The sequence below is a fragment of the Octopus bimaculoides genome, chromosome 1 (assembly GCF_001194135.2).
Source record: "Octopus bimaculoides isolate UCB-OBI-ISO-001 chromosome 1, ASM119413v2, whole genome shotgun sequence".
NCBI lineage: Eukaryota > Metazoa > Mollusca > Cephalopoda > Octopoda > Octopodidae > Octopus > Octopus bimaculoides.
In genome coordinates this window covers 147019480-147027966 of record NC_068981.1, presented here as the reverse complement: position 1 = coordinate 147027966, position 8487 = coordinate 147019480, and the positions used below count along the sequence as shown (strand labels likewise).

The 8487-nt window shown below is 33.3% G+C and overlaps 1 long non-coding RNA gene across 2 annotated transcripts in view; it reads left to right on the top strand.

The window, feature by feature from the left end:
- Positions 1-434: 434 nt before the first annotated feature.
- The window catches only part of LOC106868730 (uncharacterized), a 36820-nt gene continuing 28767 nt past the window's right edge, over positions 435-8487 (top strand). The window contains exons 1-2 of one of the 2 annotated variants that reach the window (XR_001409325.2): positions 610-779; positions 6018-6080. This is a non-coding gene — a long non-coding RNA (uncharacterized LOC106868730). Of the gene's footprint in view, positions 780-6017; positions 6081-8487 lie in introns of both variants that reach the window. The other variant, XR_008265092.1, reaches the window with a different exon arrangement.

Here is an 8487-nt window from a genome sequence, read left to right as displayed (position 1 = left end):
CCCGTCGTATATATGTATATATATATATATATATGTATGTGTGTTTGTGTTTGTCCCCCCCCCCACCATCGCTTGACAACCGATGTTGGTGTGTTTACGTCCCCGCAACATAGCGGTTCGGCAAAAAGAGACCGATAGAATAAATACTAGGCTTACAAAGAATAAATCCTGGGGTCGATTTTCTCGACTAAAGGCGGTGCTCCAGCATGGCCGCAGTCAAATGACTGAAACAAGTAAAAGAATAAAAGAGTATAAACTTAGTCACTCACGCGTATGTATAAAAGAATAGCATTATTGCTTACCAAAACCTGTATAAAATATAAATATATACATAAAATACAGTAGAAATAAAATTAGTAAAACAAAGGCGTAAACTTATTTTCAGTTATCAAAAAACATAAATAAGATAAACGTTCCGGAAGTGTTATGTTTCCGTGTGAAAGTCATTTTAGCTATGTTTTAATTAAGGTGGGACATTATGTCTAATGAAGGCCAAACAAGTAAATATCCGTCTCTGAGAGACGCTGCAAATGGTCACTTGTTGATTACGTTCTATTTCCACTTTCTATAAGCTCCGCCTACTTACGAATGTAATCAGCAGCTGCGACCTCATTTGAATATACTATTTATTCATGTTGTCAGCACTGTTTCATTACAGTTTCGTACCCTTTCAGTCTTAAACACTTTCTCAGTCGAACTTTTCTTTCTCCAATTCGTCAAAAGTCGCTTTCGTCAGTACCCAAACTTACTAGCAAGTTTGTGTTGACATTCGAAGTAAGGTAAGAATTATTTCTTTACAACTTCTAACATTTCTACGTGAATTATTGCATCTTTTCTTTTTATTCATGTCTTTTCTGTATTTTCGTGTTACTTCATTTAAAACTTGACTTACATATTTAACAATCGAATTTTGAAATTTAATAGTATTGTAAATTAGTAAAATGAATTCTGCATATGTGTCTAATTCATTTAAAAGTTAAAATAAATCTGAAGTGTTAGTTTTTGTATATCATTTTTTAATTTTATATGTGAACAAAATATAGATGTATGAGCTCATTTCTCTTTATAGGCATTGTCATAGTTTACTCCGTGGTATTTTTTAGTAAAAGCTCACAGGATATCAAAAGATATAAATATCGCTTATTTTCTTATTTTAAAGTCATATTTTTGTTTTCCTAAGTGTGAAACTTAGCCAACAATCTTACTATTTGATTACTTACTCGTAATCACTTTATTAGTTATGTTATTTACAGTTAAGCTTTAGATGTACAAAGTTTCTTCTCTACTTTAACAATGAATTTTAGAAAAAAATAACAATATAAAAAACAGCGTAGCAATGTTAATTATACTTCGATTTTATATGTATTTTGTTAAGTTTGCCTGGTAAATTGTAATTAATTGTGATTAATTTTATAATCACAAAAAAGTGTTTTTTTTAATGTTTTTCACCGATCCAAAGTACTTTTAAAGTTTGTATTTGATCAACACGAAAACATTTGTCAATCAGTATAATTTCGAACAATAAAATACAACTTTTAACCTACTTTCTGAACATAATTTGCTAAAGTAAACGGTATGTAAATAGACAGAAAGAAAAAAGAGAAATTAGTAAATAAATTATTATTAGACATGCACACACACACACACACACTCTCTCTCTGTCATACATTACGCTTGAAGAAACTATTGTTGCCCTTTAAAAAAAGTTTAATTAGACACTCTAAAACATTCTCGGCATTACTGCATGTGATGAAAGTAAATATGGATATGAAAACAAGCTTAAAGTAAACTAGTGTTTATTAATTTCAGATGGATTTTAAATACTTGTTGCTTATTTTGTTTTCTTTTGAAGTATAACTTTTTTTTTATAGAATCGAATTATTTACGCGATCTCATCTATTTGGGAATTAACTTATTACTGTTATCTAAAATTATCATAACTGGTTATAAAATAGTTTTACAATTGTGTACTAAGGCATATTGTATATTGTGTAGCCGTAGATCAGCTCTGATCGCGGCAGTCCTATGGTACGTAAGTAGTTGACTGGAAGACTTCCATTTTTTCCAGTTATACCACGTCTCTGTCTCATTGAATCATCTGATTGATATTCTTGGACACTTCCACTCTCTCTCTTTCTCTCTCGTATCCTGCTTTTTTTTTCTTTTACATCTGTATTTTGTGTTGTTAACTAGAACCCAAAATACTATGTACTTAATTACAATAGTGTGTTGAATTCGGCAATGTGTTAAGTCAGAGGAACATTTATTAAATCTACAATGATGCCTTTGTTGAGTGATGAACAATGTGGTACTTATATTGAAGTGTTGAAAATGTTTTTGCCACAGACTCTTAGCGTTGTCTCGCAGACTTATATCCATGTGAGATAAAATAATTTTGTAATATAAACTGTTAACCTCTCGCCTGTTTTTCTGATACTCTTTCCACTTTTGTATCGATATTAGAAATGTTGCAGAATCCCATATATGCCTTTATGTTCTGAGCTCAAATTCCGCCGGGGTCGATAAATTAAGTGTCAGTTGCGTACTGAGGTCGTTCTAATCGACTGCCCCCCCCTCCCCAAAAGTTTTGGGCCTTGTGCCTAGAGTAGAAAAGAATCTCACATATGCAATAACAGTAAGTTGAAGAACTTCAATTAACAGAGATAATCTCTAATCTCAGTTTTTCAGCTGACTACTTTGCATGTGTGAGATTCTACATTAAGTGTATTTAGTATACATAACGCTTCCCTGAAACAAACATTCCCTCTGCCCAGTTCTAACACTAGAAACGATTTGGCCGAAGCGGTTGAGAGCCAGACTTACTGCTTTGTAATTAATATTTAGTGACGTTCCTCTACACTTTTGAATTCAAAAGCTGCCAGAATAAAACTCAACATTTTCTCATTTCGCGATTGATAAATGAATATACCAATTGTAAACAGTGTCGCTTTTAATCGCTTGTATCTATAACACTCCCCAAAAGTGTGACCCTGCACCAGTGTAAGAATTCATCTATCTAGTATTTGGAATCAATGCATATTATACTAATATGTGTGTCCTTATGCCAAAATTAGAAAGAATATTCATTAAAATCAATTGAATATCACATTGAATTAAATCTCTTACTGAGTCTCATTTACAATTAAAGAACTCTTCGTGACATCTGATACAATGAAATCATGGCTAAAATATAATCAGCCATGCATGGTCACCACATGTATAGCGCGCCAACAAGGGAGCCCCTACATGGTTGCTCGACTTACTAAAAATGGCAGCCAAATCTTTAAATTCCATCATCGTCTTAAAAACTGGAAAGGCGCATTGGTTAATGTATTCTTAGATACCCGTGAAAAGACAAGATGGTCCCAGTGGAACGTCTTAAGTAACAGGCCTGCTCTATGAAGTTGACTGGGGCAAATTAACACAAACAATCCGCATCAGTAAAGCAACAAGGTATCTGAAGAGGTGGTTAAGTTGCTTACTAAATGTTTTTAAAATTTAATAAATCTTTTTATTAAAATTTGAAGTCATGAAAGATGTAAGACAAGTCTATTTTTTTAATTAAAAAAAAAAATTTTCATGTAAGGCAAGTTATTGAGTAGTTAGTTTGCTTATAGCGAAATGTCTTGATTCAGCTTATATTTTCATTAATTCATTGTTTGCAGTAGGGCGGTCGTACAGTTTAGGCCGTACACAACATTTATGTTGTGATCATAAATGCGTTGATTTTTTCTTTTTTTTTTTTGTTATTGTTTTTAGTCGACCAGATTTGTGGTCAAAACCATTATTACAGCTGTGATTGTCCATCATTTTGTATATCTAAAACTTCATTTGTTTGAAGTGTCCTTCGATATTTTTAGGACTGTATGGTGTAATATAGTTGCTATTTTAAACTGTTCTAGAGACTACATACATGCACTCTCCGTTGATTGCATCAATCTTCCCCTTACCTCCAATATACGCTTGTTTATTATATTGATTTTTAAAGAATGAAAGGTATAGTTATAGGAAAGTTACGGCGTTACTACATAGTAAATGCCTGCAGGTAATGCCGTCTTATGGCATGGTCACACTCGGTGGTTGCTTGGTAGGGTCCCCACATGTCTAGGCGCGCAATAGATTGCTTTGCATGGGAGCCTATAATGCTGTTAACATAGCTCTGACTGCAGGTTTTGAATTTAATACTAAATACAGTAGGGCATTTAGTTATAAACTTTACAATTTCTGCCTTAGATTCTAATGCTTCATTGCAATAACGAAAGAGCGAAAATTGGAGTAGAATATCAGTTACAGGTAGAAGTTTGTTTGATAAATATCTTGTGATTCAACTAATATTTCTTCATTTTTAATATCTTAATTCATTAGTGTATTTTCGTTAAATTTTTAGTCCCTGCTCAAGTTTTGCAGTTTTATTTAAAGTATATTATATGTATCATTTTAGTCATCACTGATGCGCCTTCACTGCCCCATTGTAATAACAAGAGCGGAAATGGCAGTTGAAGATTAGTGGCAGATAGAAATCCGTTTTTATTACATATTCTATGAGTCGACTAATATTTTTAAAAAATAGTTGACTAAAAATAAAGTTAGTTACTGTTAAGAATTTGCCGGAGCACCATCCAAGGTATGACTTCTGATTTTTGTTGTTGTGTGGTCTCTATCTATGCACTGAAGTCTAATTTAGATATTCTTTTTATAATGGTTTAGTATTATTAATTGGTTAAACATTTGACAAGATATTTGTCCTCATCTTGTTTTTTGTTAATACAACGTTTCGGCTGATGTACTCTCCGGCCTTCATAAGATGTCCTGGGGGAATTTCGAACCTGGGTTCTAATTCCTAAGGTATTTTTCCGATGTTATTACTCACTGCCTGGAATCGAACTCGGAATCTTGGTTAGTAGCCCGCACTCTTAACCACTACGCCATATACACCGATGGCTTTTTTTTTTTTTTTTGTATTAACCTGAGTACAGTATACAGCAAATGATACATTTTGGTTATCTCACCCCCATTAAAAGAATTGGGCTATCTCCCCACTAAAAAGAGTTAATGTGGCGACAAGAGATTGGATTAAAAGAGTTGGATCCTTTGATTTAATACTTCAACACATTGTTAACGTTTGGCCTCCTCAATCGGAATCGTATGATTTGTTATAAAAATGTTATCAGATTCAAAACAATGTTTCCTCTTTCCATTTTTCATGTTTATTAATTAAAAAATTTTTTTTTGTTTTGTTTAATTGAGGGTTAAACAATTTTTTTTAGTTGAGGGAGATGACCAAAAGTACCGATATTTCTCGTAAAACGGGGGGGGGGGCTAATGAAGTTTCTCACCTCTTTGAAAAATGCATTTTTTTGAAAAAATGTTTTCGGATACCATGTGGGCACTCTGTTAATCGACCTTGATTGAGCAAACCGATGGTCAGAAATATTCCTACTGTGATCATTCTGTCGTTTAGGAGTGTAATAGGACTACATTATCTAATCTCTTATTCAAAATCGTTAGGGTATGATCTGAGGGAGATCTGGCTGCTATTTCTAGCAGGTTGTGTCACTGTACAAAACTTCCTTCGTTGGCTCAATTAGGTGGTTGTATTAAATATAACAATATTAGATCAACCACCATGCGAAATGATAATAATAATAATAATAATAATAATTAACAATAATAATTAATGATAATATACTAAAACATAATAGCCAGTGCATTGCCATAACATCCTAAATATGGAATCTTCATACTATCTATATATCTTTGTCATCATCAAGTTTTAAGACTAATTTCTTAGTTTCTGTTTAAAGAATTCCAAATGCCTAATATTATTTTCCTATTAAATATATTAATATTGTTGCTTTTCTGCTGTGTTGGTTTATTATGAAATCTAATATCTACACTGAGAGGCAATGCTATTGCTTTTTATAAACTTGTTAAAACAATCATATCCATTTAATAAAATTGAGCTAATCTCTCACCCTTATTCAATCAACTTTTTCTAACACTTACTTCACATCTAGACATCATCATAGCATCAATTGAACAAGTTTACAAAAAGAAAGATGAGATTTGGAAAACTGAGAGTGAGTTTGAATTTTTTTCCTCTTTTTTTTTTATTTTATTTTATTTGCTTGGTAGTTTAGTTGATTTGTACAATTCAAACAAAAGACATTTTTTTTCAATTCTACAGTTTTTCTTTCTTTATGTAATTAGAACATTTTCTATTGTTTACTGTTCTGAGTTTGTGATGTGTATAAGATGTAAGAGATCATTATTGATAGGACATTTTTTTTTTTATAATACATGGACAAGATCAATATTGATATCTTTTATTTGTTTCAGCCATTTGACTTTGGTCATGCTTGTGCACTGCCTTCGCAGGTTCTAGTCAAACAAATCAACCCCCAAGACTTATTTTCAAGTCTAGTCCATATTCTATCGGTCTCTTAGGCTGAACTGCTAAGTTACAGGACATAAACCCACTAACACCAGTTAAGTAGTGGTGGGGTTAAACACAGACACACACACACACACACTTAGATATATTCATATATATGACAGGTTTCTTTCAGTTTCCCTCTACCAAATCCACTTACAAGGTTTTGTTCAACATGAGGCTATAGTTAAAGACACTTGCCTAAGGTACCATGCAGTGGGACTGAACCTGGACCCATGTGATTGAGAAGCAAGCTTCTTACCACACAGCCATGTCTGCACCTATAGGTTTTTCATAACACATGGAAGAGATCAGTATTGATAGAATCAGATTGGAGCCTGGTGTAGCCATCTGGTTTCACCAGTCCTCAGTCAAATCGTCCAACCCATGCTAGCATGGAAAGCGGACGTTAAACGATGATGATGATTTGTTTCTTGTCGAGCCTGTCTCCGAGTACAGTTGACTGTAAAACCAACTAAATAAAACTTTTGATCTGGATCTGGACATATGATTTTTTGTTTACCTTACATATGACAAACATACCTATATTATCACTAAAGCTAATTATGGTTTAGTAAATAATTTGCATAAAAACATCACAAAATGGAATCACACACACACACAAACAAGGGGGTGCTAAAAAGTTCTTGGCTTTGAGGGTATTGCAGAAGGCCTGGTTGGAAGCCCAACTTTCTGAGTCCTTTTACAGGGCTTAGAAAAGCTGAAGGATCACTGTAATAAAGAGAGGAATCTCTTAAATAAAATCATAATTAACTGATCTTCTTGTATTCACTTTTACCCAAAGCCAGGAGCTTTTCAGCACCCCTCATGTGTGTGTGTGTGTCTTTGCATCTCTGTTTATCTCCCACTGCCACATGATAACCAGTGTTGGTATGTTTACATCCCTATAACTTAGCAGTTTTGCAAAAAAAAAAAAGACCAACAGAATAAGTACAAGGCTTAAAAAAAGGTACTCGGGTCTATTCTATTCATTTGACTAAAAGTTCTTTGAGGCATTACCCTAGCATGGGTGCAGTCTAATGACCGAAACAAGTAAGAGATAACTCAAGATATATCTTTATCTTTTATGTCCTTTTACTCCAAAGTAGTAAAACTATTCCATAAAACAGGATCAATAAATACCAGACTGAAAATAAGTGCTGGTATTTGTATGATTGATTAACCTTTGAAGGCAGTGCTCCAGCATGGCTGCAGTCTGATGACTGAAACCATTAAAAGAATAAATATGTAATAATTTGTAAGTTGTTGCTTCACAAGTGATTTAATAGAAGAATTTTGGTTTTATCCCCTTGGTATTCTTATACACTGAGCACAATTCCAATGGCAGTGGTGGATATGACGTAAGGACCGACATAAAATTCCTTTTCTGAAATTTAGTTAGGGTTTACAATAGTTGTGGTTTTCCTTCATATGATTTATGAATCAGACAGCAAAAGACAGCTCAACAAAGCAGGGAGGTGGTGATGGTAACCAGTGTTGTATCTGGCTATGTGAGGTCATTCTTGTTTTATCTGATTGTTGACTAATGAGTCATCTGGCTCCAGAATCATAACATATCACCATAATTAACTGACTTTAAAGTGAATTTCTGTTTATACAATCACTATGAACATATGATGGAAAGTACAATCTTATAGATATCCGTGTAATTGCTATTTAACCCTAGGTCATCTGTAATTGAGCACTCTTATGAGGAAGGGCACTCTGCTTGTAACTGTGTTTTATTTTTTTTACATACAAGACATACATATTGGTATGTGGTGATTTGAAAGGAGATTTTGCTACTGTTTCTAGAAGGCCAAACAACCATGTAAAAGTTTCCCATTTGTAATTTATGAATTTTCTTCAACAAATTTATTCATCAATTTAAGATTTTGCTTTTATTATTTTCTTAAATTGTTTCCTATGTTTGGATCCAGCCTGCTGTTGTGATTGACATGTTTTCATCTCAACCAATGGAAAAGCTTCTGCAAGGTCACTTCACCTTTTAGAAATATCAACCCAAAAATTTGCTTCAAGTAAAAGAGTATATA